This window comes from Aquarana catesbeiana, linkage group LG06 (genome assembly GCF_042186555.1).
Source record: "Aquarana catesbeiana isolate 2022-GZ linkage group LG06, ASM4218655v1, whole genome shotgun sequence".
NCBI lineage: Eukaryota > Metazoa > Chordata > Amphibia > Anura > Ranidae > Aquarana > Aquarana catesbeiana.
The window spans coordinates 208,617,696-208,640,499 of NC_133329.1; positions in this window are offsets into that span (position 1 = coordinate 208,617,696).

Sequence of the window (22,804 nt, forward strand, 5' to 3'; positions counted from 1 at the left end):
GGGGAAGAGGCACGTGGGGGAGGAAATATTATAAGCTCGGTTTTGGACAAGTTGAGTTTGAGGAAATGGTGTGACATCCATACAGATATGTCTGTTAGTAAGTTAGTGATGCATGAGGAGACTGATGGAGTGAGTTTAGGGGTGGAAAGATAGATTTGTGTGTCGTCACCATAGAAATGATATTGAAAGCCGTGAGAGGCTGACCAAGGGAAGAGGTGCAGATTGAAAATAAAAGAGGTCCAAGAACAAAACCTTGGGATACCCCGACGGAGAAGGGAAGAGGAATGAAGGAAGTAGAATTGTAAGTGACACTGAAGGTGCGTTGGGATAGGTAGGATGAGAGCCACTGAAGAGCACAGTCACGGAGACCAAGGGAGTAAAATTTTTTGAAGAGGAAGGGGTGGTCAACCATGTCAAAGGCAGCTGAAAGGTCCAGAAGTAGGAGTACAGAATAGTGTTTGTTGGTTTTTGCAGCTAGTAGGTCATTTTTGAGTTTTAAAAGAGCAGTTTCTGTGGAGTATTGAGGGCGAAATCCAGATTGAAGGGGATCAAGAACTTTATTCTTAATGAGGTGGTCACTCGGTTGTCAGGAATTCAAGGAGTTTAGAGGAAAAGGGAAGCAAGGAGATAGGGCGTAGGTTGTTAAGATTGGCAGGGTTCAAGGATGGCTTTTTAAGTATGGGGGTGACCAGTGCATGTTTTAGAGCATTGGGGAAGATGCCAGAGGTGAGGGAGAGATTGAAGATGTGGGTTAGAGAGTGTAGGATAGAGTCAGAGGGTGACCGTAGTATTTGAGAGGGAATAGGGTCCAGGGGACAGGTGGTTAGGTGGGCGTTAAAAAGGAGTATAGCGGGGGGTGTGGCCAGCCAGCCGAGCGGATGGTTGCATATTGACACAGTTCAGTCGAATCCTGGGCATACAAGGGGAATTATAGTGACTACAAGCCTTGTTTAAAGCCACCAAAGCTCACAATCGGAGCGGGACATCTCCCTGATGACATCCTGCAAACATAAAGGACCCACAAAACCGGGGAAGATGACTGATTATCTTATTCAGCCTTGCCATCTCCAGGACCAAGATGGCACCGGCAGATACAGAGGAGATGCACGAGGGCTGAATAAACAGCAAGGCCGTAACATGAAACAAAGCAGTGGCTGCGATAACATTGACACACAGTGGGAGACATTCAACTATCCTCCCCCTCCCTCAGCTTTCTCCAGTCCAGCAAAAAGCAGACAGAGGGCATCATCAGCTCCGGCTGACACTGTGGAGGTAAGCGGACTTAACTCATCTATGGATGACTCTAGGGAGCTACAAGACTCCATTACTGACTTCCCAACAATGAACCAGCCGGTCATGGACACCACGCTCAAAGATATGCTGCTGTCCCTTCGTTCCACCCTGCATGCTGACATACTGGCCATAACTCAGCAATTTAAATCTGATGTAGCAGAGGTGTCCAACAGGGTCTCCCGCATTGAAAACAAAATGGGTGAGTTTGCAAACACATTTAATGACATGGTTGATGCCCACAATGATAGGGACTATGAAATCTTGAACATCAAAACAAAATTGGCTTATTTGGAAGACAGATCTAGACGTAACAACGTAAAAATAAGGGGGATCCCCAAATCGGTCAAAACACCAGAACTAAAAGGCTATTTCATCAACCTAATTCCAGAAGCGTCATTAGAAGACCTGGTCATGGACCGTATACACCACCTCCCAAGGCCCAAAAAATATCCCGAACCACCTCCCCAGGGACATTATAGTTCGAGTTCATTTCTATCACATAAAAGACCAGTTCATGATGGTAGAAAAAAGTGTAAAAACCGCGCTATGGAAACTAGAAAAAACTAAAAAACTACAGGGGTGGTGGCAAGACGATTACCAACCATCCACCACATCGGGAGCCACAATGATTATGTACAACATTAATACACTCATAAATGGAAAAGATTAGAAAATCGGGCTACCCTTAGAGAACTTAACCAAAAACCTATGTGGTTAATAATAAATGTAATCCAAAACCAATATACAATAAATTTGTGAAGTTGATCAACAGTACAAAAAATTAAATAAATAAATTAATAAGTGACGTTTGATATATTAAATAGCAAAAAAATAAAACACATGCAATCAATAGACAATGTATTATAACATACACCAGTGAGTGGTAAATCATAGTCCATAAATAAGTGAATAAATTCTGAATAGATTGTTGTCTTCAGATGTTATGTGAAATCCACCACCATAATCAACAGGAATGCGCCCTTACCAAAACACCATGATCCCCCATCACAGAGGATCAGGGAAAGCGTGTGATGTACTAAACACCGACTCCACGGGACAGCAAACAAACTCCAGATGCTGGGAGGTCACTTCACAACGTCTCAAATCAGCAGTTAAATTCTGCTCCTCATGTGTTCAGACTAAGAGGTCTTGTCTTAGTTTTATTTTTTGCTATGTAATATATCAAACGTCACTTATTCATTTATTTACTTAATTTTTTGTACTGTTGATCAACTTCACAAATTTATTGTATATTGGTTTTGGATTACATTTATTATTAACCACATAGGTTTTTGGTTAAGTTCTGTAAGGGTAGCGCGATTTTCTAATTTTTTCCAGTTCATGATGGTAACTAGAAGACGCAATGTACTACCTCCAGAACTGCAGGACCTATCTTTCTTTGCAGATCTATCTGCTTTTACCATGCAGCAACATAGGCAGCTGGCTACAATAACCAAACCACTAAACAACCATCATATCTTGTAGATGGTGTAACGGAACGTCCCACACTCCGCTTGAGTGCTTCCGTCAGTATACCACTTCCTCCCAGTCTGGATACAGATATCAGATATTCCAACCACTCCCAAGCACAAAACAAGACAAGACTTGCTTAGCAGCTAACATGGACTCATTTATTAGAACCAGAATACAAGCTTTTTTATACAGTAGAAGAGGAGGTCCCCCCTCCTTCTCATATTACTCTAACAATACACCTGTAACCTAATTAACCTAATTAACATGAGCTAGTTTACTAAATCATTTACCCAGACTAGATGACACAGAGACATGACCTTTAGGCCACGGACTTGTGGTCACCAAGCTTCACACAGTAGTATAAACATAATAACAGGAGCTAATTACAATTAACAATACAAACGAGTTGAATACTCTAAGAAGCTGTGGTAAGCCAGACTAGACTTATTTACAATAAACACATTATAGCAGACAACAAGACAGGTAGTTGGAGTTGATGATATTAGCATCTCCTCACAGTATGTGTCCCAACAGTATGAATCGGTCACTATTGCTAATATGGCAAATACAGGGTCCCCAGAGTCTGTGTGTCCTGGGGGACAAGGACCCGAATCCAAAGTAACAACACCTCAAGGGTACCCCAAATGCCAGGGCCCATAATCTCTAGGCAAGAGGCTGGCATTCAGTCCCCTCCAAAAGCCCCTGTCCAGTCTTTCACAGATGGCTGTATCCAGCCAAGTTGCTGATCACCAAGGATGGCAAATCTCACGTGATTGCAAATGTCAAGGAAGGCATCTGACTTATGAAAGCATGGCAGATATTGGCTCTGTACAATAAAGGGGACGACTCACAGCACTCACCTTCGTCCACCAGCTCCGACACGGAAACAGGCTGAAAACCTACCATTCTGACACAACACCCTTAATTCCCCAGATGGCCCAGGAGACAGCCACACAGATCCTTAAATCTTTACCCCCCAAGTTATAGCGGTAGTTATCTGCACAGATTCCTGAAAGAATCGCTCATTTTTATATCATTGTTTTCCCCCTCCCTTGTTTTTCTCTTTGTTCTTTGTTGCAGGAACAGTTTTACGGGACTTCCAGACTGAGCAACTCACCTAACTGAGATCTCCATCCATAACTCCTTGCCTCATCGCACTCCATTCTTACCACTCCATACTCTGGGAACACCGAAAACCCGCATATAATTATAAAAGTCTTAAAAAGATAATGCAGAGCTGGTTCCTAAATAGTCCCACGTATATATGTTGAATAGTGCGTGGAGGGACCAACTCTGTAACTTCGCACCACAGTGTCTTAAAAGATGTGCACTTCCCTCAACCGATGAAAAATGGGGGCTTACCGGAGGGTTTGAACCCAAAACAGTATATACTGTGAGGGTCAAACCGGCTTTTATTGCTCACTGGCAATGGGGGGAAGACCTTGACAGCATGAAGATGAAGGGATCACAGGGGGCCTCAAAGATGTATCTTCTCCAAATGAAACCATGGATCTCCCCACATGTGGCTCATACAGGATAAAAAAAGGGCCACATAGTGTTATACCGTAAAACAATGTATTTTATTGTAAAAAGAAATACACTTACATTATAGATGATAAAAAAGCGCTTGTACATAAAAAGGCGGCAGTGGAGTCCTCCCGACGCGTTTCGTCTAACAAGACTTCGTCCAGGGGTACCCTCCACTGCAGCCTGACTCCCTAATATAGGTACTGTAATCCTCATAATGTGAATCCAGCCCATTCAATTCCATAGATTGGCACTTCCGGGTTGCCCAAGATGGCGGACCCGCGTGCGTTCCAAGCCTCAATTTCATGGGTGTGCTATGCGTTCCACCTCCCAGTGTTGTGGCCCAATATTCCCAATAAGTCAAATAGTATTGAGGTCTCTATTAGAATAGTGTAACAAGAATAATCCTAAATTGTATATCCACTAGTATCTGCTGTTTAAAGTGTTAAATGTCTCCTAGTGTGTGCGGAGACGAATCCCGGCAAATCCCGCGATATGACGTCGTGACGTCACGACGCGGGAACGGAAGTACGCTTATGCAAGCCTCGTTCCAGACTGGCTTGCATTCCAGCGGTGGTTAGCCGGAAGCTCTCAGTGCGAAAGCACATAGAGACAAGCCACGATCTGGAATGGCTTGCATTCCAGTTCTAGTAAGTTAACCGGAAGCTTGCGTTCCACCGCACGTCATACTAATGGCAAGTGTAGCTTCACACGTTCAAAGATGTATCGACGTAATTGCTCATAAGGGATACACATATATTTTTTATATTTGCTTATGAGCAAAACTTTGGTTATTACGTTCGGAAAAATACATGTTAAAGCACTTCTACTGTTTAGTCCTGATGGCTGTAGGATATAATGTGAATTAACACGAACACATCCACATATGTGCGGGTGTATATTCTCTATATTCCCATTTTGATAGAATGACATCATACACAATCTGGGTAAACCAGGTTGTATACAGATTACATAAAGATATGAACATACACAAATATATGAAACGCTGTATATGTATATAACACATACAGCATCATAGATGTAAGGAATTCAATGAACTGGATTTGCATAGATATACATAATTCACATCTGTGGTTACTTATCCAATATAGAGACTACTAACAATCAGAACATATAGAAGTACCGGAGAACCATAGACTTAATACTTATGATTGGTCTAGAAAAGCGTTGATATCTATTTCGACATTTAGCCCTGAAGGGGCAAATGTCTGTAGCTCATATGCCCAGAACATCTCCAGACGGGACACCCCCCTTATTTTGGCACCCCCTCTCCATGGTGGTGTATATTTGTCTATAATGATAAACTGTGATCCATCAGGATTTCCACCATGGAATTCTTTATAATGCCTCGGGACCGTATGTTTAGGGTCTCTGCTTTTAATTAGGGCGATATGTTCCCCCACTCTGATTGAAAATGTCCTGGTGGTACGGCCTATATATTGTTTATGGCAGGGACAGGTGATGAGATACACTATGTATTTGGTGCTGCACGTGCAGAATGATTTTATCGTGTATCTCCTTCCCGTCGCCATGGAGGTGAACTCGGTCACTTTACGCGTCCTCACAGCATTATGCTGGCATACAACACACTTCCTGCATGGAAAAAAGCCAGTCCAATCGTGAAAGAAAGATGGACGGGTAGGGGCATTAATGATGTTAGGGGCTATCTGACCCTGTATTGAGGGTACACCCTTAAAGATAACCTTAGCTTCTTCTGGGATAAGTGGGCCCAGAATATTATCTTGTTTAAGGACGCCCCAATGCCTCCTCATAATATTTTTGATTTGTCTATGCTGTGTTGAAAAAGCCGTCAACATGGCCCACCTAAACTTCCCGTCAGGCTCTCTCTCAGGTTTAACTTCCAGTAGAGATTTCCTATCTATATTGGTGGCTCTTTGGATTTCATAATCCAGGCTATTGGTATCATAACCCTTGTCTAGGAATCTAATTTTTAGGATTTTGGCTTGTTCAAGAAATACCTCTGTATCCGTGCAATTCCGACGAAGTCTCAAGAACTGACTTCGCGGAACCGCATTCAGCCATGAGACATGATGACAACTGTCTACAGGAATGAAACCATTACGGTCTGTAGGTTTAAAATATGTGCTAAATCTAAATTGTTTGTTTACTATCTCTATCTGTAGGTCCAAAAAGTGGATTTTCGTTTCACTAGCTTCATAGGATAAAGATATGCCTCTATCATTTGCGTTCAGACACTCGAAGAACTTATCAAGTGTCTCCCTAGTTCCACTCCATAGGAGGAGGATGTCGTCTATATACCTAGTCCATAAAACCAGGGAACTGGTTTCATACGTATAGACGACATCCTCCTCCCACTTGGCCATGAATAGGTTCGCGAGACTGGGTGCGAATTTCGCCCCCATAGCCACTCCGCGTTGTTGGAGATAGAAGTTGTGATTAAACCAAAAGTAATTATGTTTGGCTGCGAACTCAAGTAACTCCACGAGATAATCACACTGAAATGATGCCAGAGAGTGTTCATTGGCTAAGAAATGTTTAACCGCTTCAATGCCCTTATCGTGTGGTATGCACGTGTACAATGATGCCACGTCGGCAGTAGCCATGATATAACCATCTTGTATGTTAACGTTCTCGAGGAGTCTAATTGTGGAACTGGTGTCTTTCAGGTAAGAAGGTGTTTTCTTCACTAGGGGCTGTAGAAAGAAATCTATATATTTACTACTCTAGCTGTGATGGAATTGATACCACTTACAATTGGCCTACCGGGGGGGCAGACTGGGTTTTTGTGGACTTTCGGCAGATAGTATATAGTAGGGATCCAAGGTGCTGTGGGGATCAAAAAGTCTCTTTCCCTTTTGTTCAAGATATTTAATTCATAGCCTTTTGAAACCAGCTTATGGAGTCGTTGTTTATACGTATGTGTGGGATTATTGGGTAATATTTGATAGGTGCCTGGTTCATTCAGAATGCGATGCATTTCTGTTTCATATTGACTTTTGTCCAGAATCACTATTCCCCCTCCTTTGTCCGCAGGGCGGACCACCAGATCTTTGCGCGCACATAGAGACTCCATACCCCCTTTCAGCATTGGGGGATGGTAAATATGTTTCATTGGTAATCTGGCTAGATCTTGTAGGACGAGGTCCCTAAAGATTTTCACAGCGGGAGCTGTGGGGACTGGGGGGGAAAAGAGAGAGGGATTGGCTAAACCTGAGTGAATGGTTCCTGATGTAGCAGCAGGGTAGTCGGTGCGAACTGGATTAGATACCAAATACCTCTGAATGTTAACCTTACGTATGAATTTATGAACATCCATAAACGTATGGAATTTATCCAGTTTTTTAGGGGGGCATATTTAAGACCCTTGTCTAGTATGGATAGTGCTGCTTCAGTAAGGGTTTGAGAGCTTAAATTAGAGACGCCTTGGCCTCTTATATTCTTATTCGCTTTTCTTCTTTGTACTCTCCTCCCCCCTCTGCACCCTCTCTTTGATCTGGGCCTCGTTTTCTTGAGTGCGGAGCCTCGCGAAAAACCTGGTTCCCATAAGTGTAAGGGTTATGCATGTATGGATTTTGATCATAGTCCTCTCTTCTGCGCTCAGGGCTATACATCTCCCTAAGAGGTGAGTACCTATTATAGGTACGGACAGGAGAGGAATAACGATGATACGACTCCTCTCTGTGCTGAAAATCTGGCCCTGTTCTGTATTCTCTCGGAGAGGGATGATATGAAACATGTTGAGAGTGGATATCTGGGTGGTGTGTCCTATTACGAGAGTTACCCTTACCACCCCTTTTCCCTCTGAAATTATTTCTACCCCTATGGGAAGTTTGAGGACTATAGTGCTGAATCCATTGTTGAGATACACGGGATACCCCATCATGTTTTATTCCACCTCTCGGGGAATCCCGACCCCGGGAAGGAGCGCCAGTAGGTTGGGATTGCACAGTGGAACCCCTCGTTGTTAAGGGGCCACCTGATGGTGTTGTACCCTCTGTACCACTAGCAGAAACCTCCATAGGGGGGTGGCCTGAAAGAGTTTTTGCCAACCAAAGACCATTTGGTTCTTGTAGTCTCCTGCGTCTCTAGAATATTTCTTTTGTTTCTTTATTTTTTGGTCACGATCCTCTTTTTCTAGATGTCCCAGAAGGTTAGAGGAAAGGGAATTGTATTCCTGAGAGTTTTTATGGGTCAAAAGTTTATCCTTTAGATCCTTAATTTCTCTATCAATGACCTGAAGTCTGTTATTTTTCTTGGAAATAAGTACCTTTAGAAAATTGATGCCTGCATCATTAAAATAATTAAACCATGAATCTAAATCTGTTTCCCCCTGTTGTGGTTAAACTTCCCAGCGGAGGCTTCTAGGTACCATTTGTTCTGTGATGTATTGCTGTAAAAATGCCAGATCCCATTGTAGGTGGAGTTCAGTTGTCATGACATTTTTAAGTCTGAGGAACAATCCCCCAATCTCTGTATCACTACTCGTTGTTATAAATACTCCCTCAGTGTTAACCCTATGGGAGGCTCGGTAGTCAAATACATCCATATTAAAAGCACATTGTACACGTGCATACCACACGATAAGGGCATTGAAGCGGTTAAACATTTCTTAGCCAATGAACACTCTCTGGCATCATTTCAGTGTGATTATCTCGTGGAGTTACTTGAGTTCGCAGCCAAACATAATTACTTTTGGTTTAATCACAACTTCTATCTCCAACAACGCGGAGTGGCTATGGGGGCGAAATTCGCACCCAGTCTCGCGAACCTATTCATGGCCAAGTGGGAGGAGGATGTCGTCTATATGTATGAAACCAGTTCCCTGGTTTTATGGACTAGGTATATAGACGACATCCTCCTCCTATGGAGTGGAACTAGGGAGACACTTGATAAGTTCTTCGAGTGTCTGAACGCAAATGATAGAGGCATATCTTTATCCTATGAAGCTAGTGAAACGAAAATCCACTTTTTGGACCTACAGATAGAGATAGTAAACAAACAATTTAGATTTAGCACATATTTTAAACCTACAGACTGTAATGGTTTCATTCCCGTAGACAGTTGTCATCATGTCTCATGGCTGAATGCGGTTCCGCGAAGTCAGTTCTTGAGACTTCGTCGGAATTGCACGGATACAAAGGTATTTCTTGAACAAGCCAAAATCCTAAAAATTAGATTCCTAGACAAGGGTTATGATACCAATAGCCTGGATTATGAAATCCAAAGAGCCACCAATATAGATAGGAAATCTCTACTGGAAGTTAAACCTGAGAGAGAGCCTGACGGGAAGTTTAGGTGGGCCATGTTGACGGCTTTTTCAACACAGCATAGACAAATCAAAAATATTATGAGGAGGCATTGGGGCGTCCTTAAACAAGATAATATTCTGGGCCCACTTATCCCAGAAGAAGCTAAGGTTATCTTTAAGGGTGTACCCTCAATACAGGGTCGGATAGCCCCTAACATCATTAATGCCCCTACCCGTCCATCTTTCTTTCACGATTGGACTGGCTTTTTTCCATGCAGGAAGTGTGTTGTATGCCAGCATAATGCTGTGAGGACGCGTAAAGTGACCGAGTTCACCTCCATGGCGACGGGAAGGAGATACACGATAAAATCATTCTGCACGTGCAGCACCAAATACATAGTGTATCTCATCACCTGTCCCTGCCATAAACAATATATAGGCCGTACCACCAGGACATTTTCAATCAGAGTGGGGGAACATATCGCCCTAATTAAAAGCAGAGACCCTAAACATACGGTCCCGAGGCATTATAAAGAATTCCATGGTGGAAATCCTGATGGATCACAGTTTATCATTATAGACAAATATACACCACCATGGAGAGGGGGTGCTAAAATAAGGGGGGTGTCCCGTCTGGAGATGTTCTGGGCATATGAGCTACAGACATTTGCCCCTTCAGGGCTAAATGTCGAAATAGATATCAACGCTTTTCTAGACCAATCATAAGTATTAAGTCTATGGTTCTCCGGTACTTCTATATGTTCTGATTGTTAGTAGTCTCTATATTGGATAAGTAACCACAGATGTGAATTATGTATATCTATGCAAATCCAGTTCATTGAATTCCTTACATCTATGATGCTGTATGTGTTATATACATATACAGCGTTTCATATATTTGTGTATGTTCATATCTTTATGTAATCTGTATACAACCTGGTTTACCCAGATTGTGTATGATGTCATTCTATCAAAATGGGAATATAGAGAATATACACCCGCACATATGTGGATGTGTTCGTGTTAATTCACATTATATCCTACAGCCATCAGGACTAAACAGTAGAAGTGCTTTAACATGTATTTTTCCGAACGTAATAACCAAAGTTTTGCTCATAAGCAAATATAAAAAATATATGTGTATCCCTTATGAGCAATTACGTCGATACATCTTTGAACGTGTGAAGCTACACTTGCCATTAGTATGACGCGCGGTGGAACGCAAGCTTCCGGTTAACTTACTAGAACTGGAATGCAAGCCATTCCAGATCGAGGCTCGTCTCTATGTGCTTTCGCACTGAGAGCTTCTGGCTAACCACCGCTGGAATGCAAGCCAGTCTGGAACGAGGCTTGCATAAGCGTACTTCCGTTCCCGCGTCGTGACGTCACGACGTCATATCGCGGGATTTGCCGGGATTCGTCTCCGCACACACTAGGAGACATTTAACACTTTAAACAGCAGATACTAATGGATATACAATTTAGGATTATTCTTGTTACACTATTCTAATAGAGACCTCAATACTATTTGACTTATTGGGAATATTGGGCCACAACACTGGGAGGTGGAACGCATAGCACACCCATGAAATTGAGGCTTGGAACGCACGCGGGTCCGCCATCTTGGGCAACCCGGAAGTGCCAATCTACAGAATTGAATGGGCTGGATTCACATTATGAGGATTACAGTACCTATATTAGGGAGTCAGGCTGCAGTGGAGGGTACCCCTGGACGAAGTCTTGTTAGACGAAACGCGTCGGGAGGACTCCACTGCCGCCTTTTTATGTACAAGCGCTTTTTTATCATCTATAATGTAAGTGTATTTCTTTTTACAATAAGATACGTTGTTTTACGGTATCACACTATGTGGCCCTTTTTTTATCCTGTATGAGCCACATGTGGGGAGATCCATGGTTTCATTTGGAGAAGATACATCTTTGAGGCCCCCTGTGATCCCTTCATCTTCATGCTGTCAAGGTCTTCCCCCCATTGCCAGTGAGCAATAAAAGCCGGTTTGACCCTCACAGTATATACTGTTTTGGGTTCAAACCCTCCGGTAAGCCCCCATTTTTCATCGGTTGAGGGAAGTGCACATCTTTTAAGACACTGTGGTGCGAAGTTACAGAGTTGGTCCCTCCACGCACTATTCAACATATATACGTGGGACTATTTAGGAACCAGCTCTGCATTATCTTTTTAAGACTTTTATAATTATATGCTGGTGATGGCACTTTATACATCACTCATAAGTGGTGATAAGTAGAGTCTCTATGTACACGGACTTTTATTTATATTGCACAAATTTTTTCCAGTGATGGACATTTTTTCTGTGTTCTTCTTTCTATTCTAGTCAAATTGTATTTAGAGCATTAGCTCTTCACCTTATTAATTTAAGGGTGTTATTTTCAGTTAGCGCTACACGTTTTGGTTACTATTGATTGATTTGGCAATTATTCTGTTTGCGGTGTTAGCGGCTTACCATTTTGGAGCAAGCGCAATTTTACTACTGCTGTGGTTTTGTTATAAACACCGAAAACCCACCAACCCAAAGAATAACAACAAAACGGTACGTGCTTTACACCTCACCATTATGGCATTTATCATATCCTCACTGAATGTGAAAGGCTTGAATAGCCCACAAAAATGCCAAATAGCATGGAAAGAAGCAGCCAGGCTTAAGAGTGACATTATTTGCTTCCAAGAGACTCATTTTTCTGCAAGCAATCCTTCTTCCTTTAACCACCGCAAGTTCCCTCATGTATTTATTGCCAACGACCCCAAAAAGAAAGGAGGAGTAGCCAGAGCCATAAGAGATTCAATCCCTTTCAAAAGTATTGAGACTCACTTAGATACCACAGGAAGATTTATTATTTTGGTTTGCGAGATCTCTAAAATGAAATACACCTTGGTTAATGTGTACATACCTAACACAAATCAAATACGATTCCTAAAGAAAATTTGGAAGAAAGTGGAGTCCGCAAAACATGGACATGTAGTGCTCTGTGGGGACTTTAATGCAGTCCCAAATGGAGAACTGGATGTCTCCATCCCCACGTGCCACAGACCCTGCAGGGCACCTCTGGCACAATTTCTATCATCATCTAACCTTTTCGACGTGTGGCAGTGCCAACATTCATCTAAAAAGGACCTCACTTTTTTTTCCAATGTGCACCACACGTATTCTCGTATAGATTTGTTTTTGGTAGACAAATTTATGCTCCAAAAAATTGTGAAATATGACATACATGTTATATCTTCGTCTGATCATGCTCCCATTTCCATAAGTGTGGGGGTTCGTAGCGCCGAGATGAGAGCAAACAGGTGGAGGAATAACATTTTCACCCTTGCACAACCTGAAAACTTAAAATCAATCAAGAACGCTCTGAAAGAATTTTTTGAAGTTAATGCTACCTTGGTGGACGACCCCTTCACACTCTGGAACACTCACAAAGTTTTTATCAGAGGTTTGCTCATGCAGATGAGTAATAGACTTAGAAGGCAGAGGACAGAGCAGCTCAATGACCTGTTAACTAACATACAAAATCTGGAAACATCCAACAAAAATAACTCCACACAAAAAATCAGAGACTCATTATGTTATGCTAGACAAGACTTATGCGCACTTCTGATCTCCCAGCAGGGGAACTGCTATCGCAAATTGAAAGCAAACAATTACCGTGGCAGCAAAGCGGGGAAACTGCTAGCAAATCAGCTAAAAGAAAAAGATAAAATCCAGCATATGGTAAACCCCAAAACCAAAAATACAGTATCTAATCCTAAAGAAATAGCAGACGCTTTCAGCGACTATTATGAAGCACTTTACAATCTCAAAGATGACCCAGAGACTACACAACCAACTGACGAAATTATATCAGACTTCTTAGAATCAATACCCTTACCTAAGGTATCCCAAGAAGATCTAAACTCAGTATGCCATTTACTATCCCAGAAATTGAAAAGATTATTAGGAGCATGCCCCAAAATAAATCACTAGGACCAGATGGCTACTCCTCTGAGTACTATCAAATGCTTCATAACGAACTTTCCCCATACCTAAAACGGACCTTTGACGCCGCAATGTCCACTGCCTCATTCCCAAAAGAAATGTTAACAGCAACTATTATAACTCTGCCAAAACCAGGTAAAGAAACAACAGCCCCACAAAACTTTAGACCGATATCCCTTTTAAATGTGGATGTAAAATTATATGCTAAACTACTTGCTAGCAGAATGTCCTCCTTATTGCCGAAACTCTTCAACCACGATCAGGTGGGATGTGTGACGGGCCGCCAGGCAAACGACGCGACCAGAAGAATGATAGACATTCTTCAGCTAACTGAAAAGCATGGAAGGCCTTCTATGCTTCTCACTTTGGACGCAGAGAAGGCCTTCGATAGAGTGCACTTGGGATATCTGACCAGGGTTCTGGAAAAATTTGGACTGACAGGCCCGATTCAACAGGCCATATTAGCATTGTATTCATCCCCTTCTGCATATGTGTTCACAGAAGGTATGTTTTCCAACAACTTTTCTATAACTAATGGAACAAGGCAGGGGTGACCATTATTACCACTAATTTTTGCCATGGTAATGGAACCATTAGAAGAAAAGATCAGAACACACCCCTTAATTCAGGGCATCCCAACCCAGGACAGTTGTCATAAAATCTCACTCTTCGCAGATGACGTCATTTTGACTCTATCTGACCCCTATGACTCATTAACTGCAGCTCATGAAACCCTATTAAAATTTAGCACAGTGGCCTACTACAAGGTCAATGCATCTAAATCCAGCATCGTAGGTATAGCAATTAACAAATCAACTAGATTAGACCTTCAAAGAGACTTTCCATACCCATGGTCTCCCAACTCCATATCTTACTTAGGTACTTAGGTATTCAACTGACTTCCTCTGTCTCCAACCTATATCACGCTAACTACCACCCCTTAATAGATGAATTCCAAAAACTATTATCCAGACTCCAGAAACACTACATCTCTTGGAGCGGACGTTCAGCAGCATATAAGATGCTATTACTCCCAAAACTAATGTACCTCTTTAGAACCCTCCCGATTCCCATGCCAGCATCCTTTTTCACCGCCATGCAAAAGCAAATGTCTACTTTCATATGGGAGGGGAAGAGAGTGAGGTTCCCTTCCAGAATGCAAGGGAAGCAAAAAGCGTCGGGGAGACTGGGTATCCCAATACTTAAAGACTACTACATAGCAGCAATTTTAGAACAGATCAGAAGCTGGTTTGACCAGAAGATAACCAAGCCATGGTGCCACTTAGAACAAGCTTGGATACACCTTAAACCCCTAAGATCCATACTAATAGCCCACAACCTAAAACTAACTACAATCTCGATCACCCAACCATACAAGCCTCCCTACATGCATGGATGTATCTACAAGAAACATCCCGCACACACGCTCAATTCACTCAAGTCCATATATTATTGGAAGCACTTCATTGGGTAATCCCTAATATATCACTAAACCACTGTTTGAGCAGAGATATATTTCTACTGCAAGATCTTCTGCAAGGGAATAAACTAGTGCCCTTTAAAGATGTACAAATCAAATACAACATAACCTCATCGGAATTTCTTACTTACCTGCAGATAGCCTCACTTTATAAAAGACTGAATACAACAAACACTCTAATCCCAACTCCAGTTTGGAAATTTTTAAACTCCTATAATCCAAAGGCAAAAGGCATTTCTTTGCTATACGACTTAATCAATGACAAATCACCATTTATCAAACTCAACCCATTACTCAAATTGGAAAAGGATATTGGCAAGAACTTCACAAACTCTCAATGGCTTTCTGCAATTAAGTGTAACCAGCAGTTCTCAAGGTGCTCAAACTATGAATAGCTGGCAGCAAAATTTCTAGCAAGGTGGCACTTCGCCCCTTACGTAGTAGCCAAATTCTCGAAAGACAACTCCAATTTGTGTTGGAGGGGCTGCAGTCAAGTGGGAACTCTGGTCCATATGGTGTGGGCATGCCCTCACCTCCGCAGCTTTTGGAAAGAGGTATTCAAACTGATAGCCACAGTAACAGGGGTACTAACTCAACCTTCTATTGAGGAGGCAATCCTGAGCATCAACATGGTAGAATACGCAAACTCGGTCAGATCAATAGCAATGCATATAGTCTTCGCTGCCAGATCCCTGGTAATGAGCAGATGGAAAACTAATGAAATACCAAGCATAGGATAACTTATAACAAAAGTTAACATTATATCAGAATATGAAATGATACTGGCATACACAGATGGATCACGAGCAAAGTACAACTCAAACTGGTCCAAGTGGAACTCCCTAAACCAAGCAAGAAAAATGCATAGTTTTATGTAACATTGCTTGGCAATAGTTACCTCTCCCCCTTCCTGCACCCCTATCCAATCACCCTGTTTAATTATGTTATTGACATAGAGTAGGGATGAGTTTCGTGTTTGAGTCGAACACATGTTCGACTTGAACATTGCCTGTTTGCCCGTTTGCCGAATTGCAAATGATATGGGCCGTTCGCGCCAAATTCGTGTGGCGCGTCAGGGCCCATAATTCACTGTGGTATCGCAGTGCATTGCTGGCTGATGATTGGCCAAGCATGCACTATGACCCGCATGCTTGGCCAATCACAGCGCCGTCTGTAGAGAGAGCTGTAATTGGCCAAAGCCAGGGTGGCTTTGGCCAATTATGGCTCAGGGGGTTTAGTACACACCCCACGCTATATAAGGCCGCCTGCACGGCGGCCCTGTGTAGTGTGTTCCAGCATTGAGAGACAGAGACAGAGAGACAGTGTCATTTGATTTAAGTTAGATAGATTAGGCAGGACAGTCAGTCAGTTAGCTGCACTTAAAATAAATAAAAAACCTGTGCTAAGTGCATAAATAAAGAATACCCCTGATGACGTCAGTTGTGACGAAATGGCCGTAGGGTCACAACGAGAGTTCGCATTGCGCATGCGCGTTTTTAATTTCAACGGCGGTGGAGATTTCTGTTTCGCTGGACGTGACAGTCTCACTGCTGGTGCCTCGTGGCACTTTTTTTGCACACACATTTGAACCTGTGCATCTATATCTGGATGACTCGCAGTGCACTTGCCATTTATATGCACCCTATATGCAATTTACATTTACATGCATTTTATGCGCAATCTGGCGCAATGTATTTTTACTTAATTTTTTATTAAACGTCCCTGGTTATCTGCACTACTGGAGTCCCCTCTCTCTTTTTTATGGTTCATCCTTGCCTGGATATTGGTCACCTGGTCCTTTCTGGAACCATTTCCTTTTCCTGGAGTATCTCCTACTGTTGATGAGAAGCCAACATTGAGGGTAATTCATAGGACATTGGTTGCGGCTTCAACAAGATACCAACGTTGATCTACTGAGCCTGTTTTGACCCCCCTGAGTAAGGGCGGTCGCAGGCTTTCTGGTAAGCCTTTATTCCTCTCCGGTGGTGGGTGTCACTATCGATTAACATCGCTGGATTGATTCTGCACTTATTACATATTTGGAACTTTTTTTCACTATTTATTTATTATTATTCTGGACTTTTTTTCACTCCTTTTTTTTCACTATTTAATTGTTATTATTATAATGGACTTTTTGAGCACGGTTATGTACTGATGAATATTTACACATTGATGGTTCATTTATAATATGGATTGTTTATAATCACCTTTATTTGTTGCCACCAATTTTTAGTAATATTAATTTTATTGCTATTCACTTCGTTTTGTGTCCAGCTCTGCACTGATTATTATCTACAGTTAGCTGCACTTACAGTGTATTGAGAGACAGAGACAGAGAGACAGTGTCATTTGATTTAAGTTAGATAGATTTGGCAGGACAGTCAGTCAGTTAGCTGCACTTACAGTGTATTGTGTATATATATGCATCCCAGGTGTTGTATATATATATATATATATATATATATATATATATATATATATACTGTATTCAGTTTAGCTAGATCCGTTCCTGTTATTATCTTCCTACTGACAGGCAGGCAGGTGTTGTTACAGTACAGCTACCTGAAGAAAATTGCTGGTGTTCTTCTGATCCTATTAGTACCACAGTCAGGCAGCTACACTACTTACAGTTAGTGTAGTGCATCCTCCTCACAGTGTTCAGCTAAAGCTACAAGTTAGTGTAGTGCGTCCTCCTCACAGTGTTCAGCTAAAGCTACAAGTTAGTGTAGTGCGTCCCCCTCACAGTGTTCAGCTAAAGCTACAAGTTAGTGTAGTGCAACCTCTGCACGGTGTTCAGCTTAAAGCTACAAGTTAGTGTAGTGCGTCCACTGAACAGTGTTCAGCTAAAGCTACAAGTTAATGTAGTGCAACCTCTGCACAGTGTTCAGCTAAAGCTACAAGTTAGTGTAGTGCGTCCTCTGAACAGTGTTCAGTTAAAGCTACAAGTTAGTGTAGTGCGTCCTCCTCACAGTGTTCAGCTAAAGCTACAAGTTAGTGTAGTGCGATCTCTGCACAGTGTTCAGCTAAAGCTACAAGTTAGTGTGGTGCGTCCTCCTCACAGTGTTTAGCTAAAGCTACAAGTTAGTGTAGTGCATTCTCCTCACAGTGTTCAGCTAAAGCTACAAGTTAGTGTAGTGCACAATGTTCAGCTAAAGCTACAAGTTAGTGTAGTGCGTCCTCTGAACAGTGTTCAGCCAAAGCTACAACTTAGTGTAGTGCACAGTGTTCAGCTAAAGCTACAAGTTAGTGTAGTGCGACCTCTGCACAGTGTTCAGCTGAAGCTACAAATTAGTGTAGTGCATCCTCCTCACAGTGTTCAGCTAAAGCTACAAGTTAGTGTAGTGCGACCTCTGCACAGTGTTCAGCTAAAGCTACAAGTTAGAGTAGTGCGTCCTCTGAACAGTGTTCAGCTAAAGCTACAAGTTAGTGTAGTGTGTCCTCCTCACAGTGTTCAGCTAAAGCTACAAGTTAGTCTAGTGTGACCTCTGCACAGTGTTCAGCTAAAGCTACAAGTTAGTGTAGTGCGTCCTCTGAACAGTGTTCAACTAAAGCTACAAGTTAGTGTAGTGCACAGTGTTCAGCTAAAGTTACAAGTTAGTGTAGTGTGACCTCTGCACAGTGTTCAGCTAAAGCTACAAGTTAGTGTAGTGCGTCCTCTGAACAGTGTTAAGCTAAAGCTACAAGTTAGTGTAGTGCGACCTCTGCACAGTGTTCAGCTAAAGCTACAAGTTAGTGTAGTGCATCCTCTGAACAGTGTTCAGCTAAAGCTACAAGTTAGTGTAGTGCACTGTGTTCATCTAAAGCTACAAGTTAGTGTAGTGCGACCTCTGCACAGTGTTTAGCTAAAGCTACCTGTAGGAGGTTGGTGGTGTTTTCCGGATCCTATCACTACCACAGGCAGCTAAATTATTTACACATTAGTGTAGTGCGACCTCTGCACAGTGTTCAGCTAAAGCTACCTGTAGAAGGTTGGTGGTGTTTTCCTAATCTTATCACTACCAAAGGCAGCTACATTATTTACATGTTAGTGTAGTGCGACCTCTGCACAGTGTTCAGCTAAAGCTACAAGTTAGTGTAGTGCGTCCTCCTCACAGTGTTCAGCTAAAGCTACAGTTAGTGTAGTGCACAGTGTTCAGCTAAAGCTACAAGTTAGTGTAGTGCGTCCTTCTCACAGTGTTTAGCTAAAGCTACCGGTAGAAGGTTGGTGGTGTTTTCCTGATCCTATCACTACTGCAGGCAGTTAAATTATTTACACGTTAGTGTAGTGTGACCTCTGCACAGTGTTCAGCTAAAGCTACCTGTAGAAGGTTGGTGGTGTTTTCCTGATCCTATCGCTACTGCAGGCAGCTACATTATTTACACGTTAGTGTAGTGCGACCTTTGCACAGTGTTCAGCTAAAGCTACCTGTAGAAGGTTGGTGGTGTTTTCCTGATCTTATCAATTATAAAATTCCTAAAGCGCTGAAGTGGACTAAAAAGATTTTTTAGAAATAATACAATAGTGAAAAAATCTAATAGTGAAAAATAAATAAATAAATAGAAGGTAATACAGCTGCAATCAATTAGTGACACCCCACAATTAGTTAAGATAAATAAATAAAGTGATGCGCTTGTATTATCTATTGGTTAATGTGCTGCCTCTTGTGCCTATTTAATACTTCTAAAAGAGTGAAACATTGTGTCAAACTTTTGTTAAAAAGTAGCTTGTGTTTAAATCATAACAACTCCATTACGTAGACACATATAAAGATATATTCAGGAGAAAATGTGTTCCGAGCCTTTTCTTATTTAACACTCCCATAAACTTTCAGCCAGTGAGTAATAATAAGATTTTCCAATATATAAAGCTTGTAATTTCAAGATCAAAGTAAAAACATAACTATTAATCCACCAAATTGATTTAGAACGATACCTCCTCTGATAAGCCCAGGTTCAGTAAGACTGTCAGCGGCGGAGCGGCTTGTCTTTAGTCAACCTCCGGCATAGAAGAGTAGTTTGCTCAGCTCCTTCTCCTCCTTCTACTGGTCTTGCCCCATATACAGGATAAAATTAAGAAGAAAACACCATTGTGCAGATATCAGCAAAATATTAGATACCATAAAGAGCAACTTGATTCCACTCACATGCTCCCTAGGATATAGATCGCATATCTACAGGATAATGGTCAGTCACATCCAGCTCCGTGCTGCTCAGTGCTGCTGCTCACACACTCACAGGCAGATCCTGTGAGTGTGTGAGCAGCAGCACTGAGCAACACGGAGCTGGATGTGACTGACCATTATCCTGTAGATATGCAATCTATATCCTAGGGAGCATGTGAGTGGAATCAAGTTGCTCTTTATGGTATCTAATATATATATTTTTTTAAATATATTTTATTGAATTTTCACATATTTACAATATTCATAACAGTGGTGTGTGTGTAATAAGAAACAGAGTCAGCAGGTAAATCTTAAGTGGATAAAGTTGTACCATATATGACACAATATTAAATACAATGGTGATAATCATTGCTTTTCAGTTCTATAAGAAGAAGATGATTAATTTGTTGGCCTTGAATGAAAATTTCCATGTATTGAATTACTATTTCGATGTTGGTGTATAATAAAAGATGATTCGCTGGTTCCTGTAACAGTAGGAATGTGACTGGGTCTAGGTGTAGATTAAATCTTTACTGACCAGAGCAGATCAACCCTCGCCTCTGGGCACCCCTATTGGGTACTATCTGTGCCCAGTGGGGGGAGTATAGATAAGTGTAATTATGGAGCATGTCGGTTCGGGAAGTGTTGGATGGTAATATTTCTGAGGTGACACGTAATGTCATGGGTTGGATTTAGGTGTACATCGTAGGATGGATGGAGTATTGTGTTTGGGTAAAAGTGAGAGGGAAGGGAGACGGAGGTTTAGGGCGTGTTATTCAATCGTTCATTTATTTATTCATTTATTTGTGATCTCGTGTTACTGTCTGTGCCAGAGAGTGAGAGACTGGCCGAAATGTTCATCACTTGAGATGATTTATAATGAGACCAACAAGCCCATGTGTCCTTGTATTTAGATGGGGTGTTGGAAGATTGATGTATGAGATTTTCCATTTCAGCCAATCTATCTACCCTCTGAATCCATTCTGAGACAGTGGGGGGAGAAATGCTTCTCCAATGCACAGGAATACATAAATTTGCCGCGTTAATGAGGTGTAGAACCGGGGATTTCTTGAATACATGTTGTGGAATTGAGGTGTGATGAAGTAGGTATTGGGCGGGAGTGAAATCAGGGGTATATGTCGTTATTTGAGTAATTAGGCGATGGATTTCAGTCCAATAGGTTTGGATGAGAGGGCATTCCCACCATATGTGAAGTAGTGTGCCTCTTGCTGCGTTGCATCTCCAACATTTTGGAGGAAGGTCTGGATGGAATTTGTTAATTTTGTCGGGAGTCCTGTACCACTTTGTAAAGAGTTTATATCTGCATTCCTGTGTTGATATTTTGAGTGATCCTTTATGGATATGATTGTATACGTGTCTCCACTCTTCGGGGGTAAGATCTAGATTTAGATCAGTTTCCCACTGTCTTACTAATTTATCTGCTTTATTTTGTGTGATGAGAATAGGAGCGTATAGATGGTTGAAATAAGGTGTCTTTGGGGTTCTAAATTGTTGCATAGGAGTTCAAAAGGTGTGAGTTCCCTGTGTAGGTTGGTAATGGACCTGAGGCTGTGAATGAAGTGACGGATCTGCAGATATTTGTAGAAAGGGATGTGATAGTCTGGAAATTTGCAGGTCATTGCCTGGTGCGTCATGAGAGTTCCTTGATGGAACAGTTGTTGTAAATTGAGTCGGGGACTTTATAGGTCTACCGTTGGGTAATGTAAGAACACTCCTGTTTGGAGGACCAAATAAATTTCCTACATATCCTTTTGTATGTAGAAAAGAAGGATAGTGGAGGGCAGGAGGCGGAGCCTAGCAGAGCAGACATGCATTGTTAGAGCTCCACACCGCTGAGGAGAGAAGAGAAGGACAAAGCGGAGCCTGCAGGCTCAAAAGGTATCCATTTGAACCTTTTTGCCCCAGGGAACAAACTGTGAAAGTTTGGGCAGGAAATATGGTACTGGGAGGAAACCGTGGCAGAATAAAAAATCACCTCACAAAGAGCTCACAGGCACTCACTGCAGCTGAAGCAGCTCCAGTCACCTCACAAGATACAGCATCAGGGCGCTCTCACAGACAGAAAATGTCACAGCAAGACTCTCCATTTGAGTCAGATACAGAACAAATCCTCTCACAAACTTCTCCACAAGCCTCCTCAGTATCCCCAGTAATATTATTACAATTTGAAAAGATGCTTCATAAGGCTTTAAAACAAACCTCAGACCAAATAACAAAAAGCCTAACCAAAGAAATAAGAGAGCTGGGAAACCGCACCGCAGCCTTAGAAATAAAAATGGATGTAATTGAAATTACAACCCAAGAAAATATAACAGAATTGGAACAATTAAAAAAGAGAATTTAATACTTCAAACTAAGCTCGAAGATTACGAAAATAGAGCCAGACGTTCAAACTTGCGCATAAGGGGAATACCTGAAACTGTGACAGACCTGCAATCTACTATTACTGCTCTATTACAAGAACTAAAGCCAGATATCCCTATTGAACGTTTAGAACTGGACAGAGTACACAGAGCCCTCACAGCCAAAAAGAAAGATGGACCCCCACGTGATATAATCACAAAATTTCATTATTACAGAACGAAAGAACAAATACTAATTGCTGCAAGAG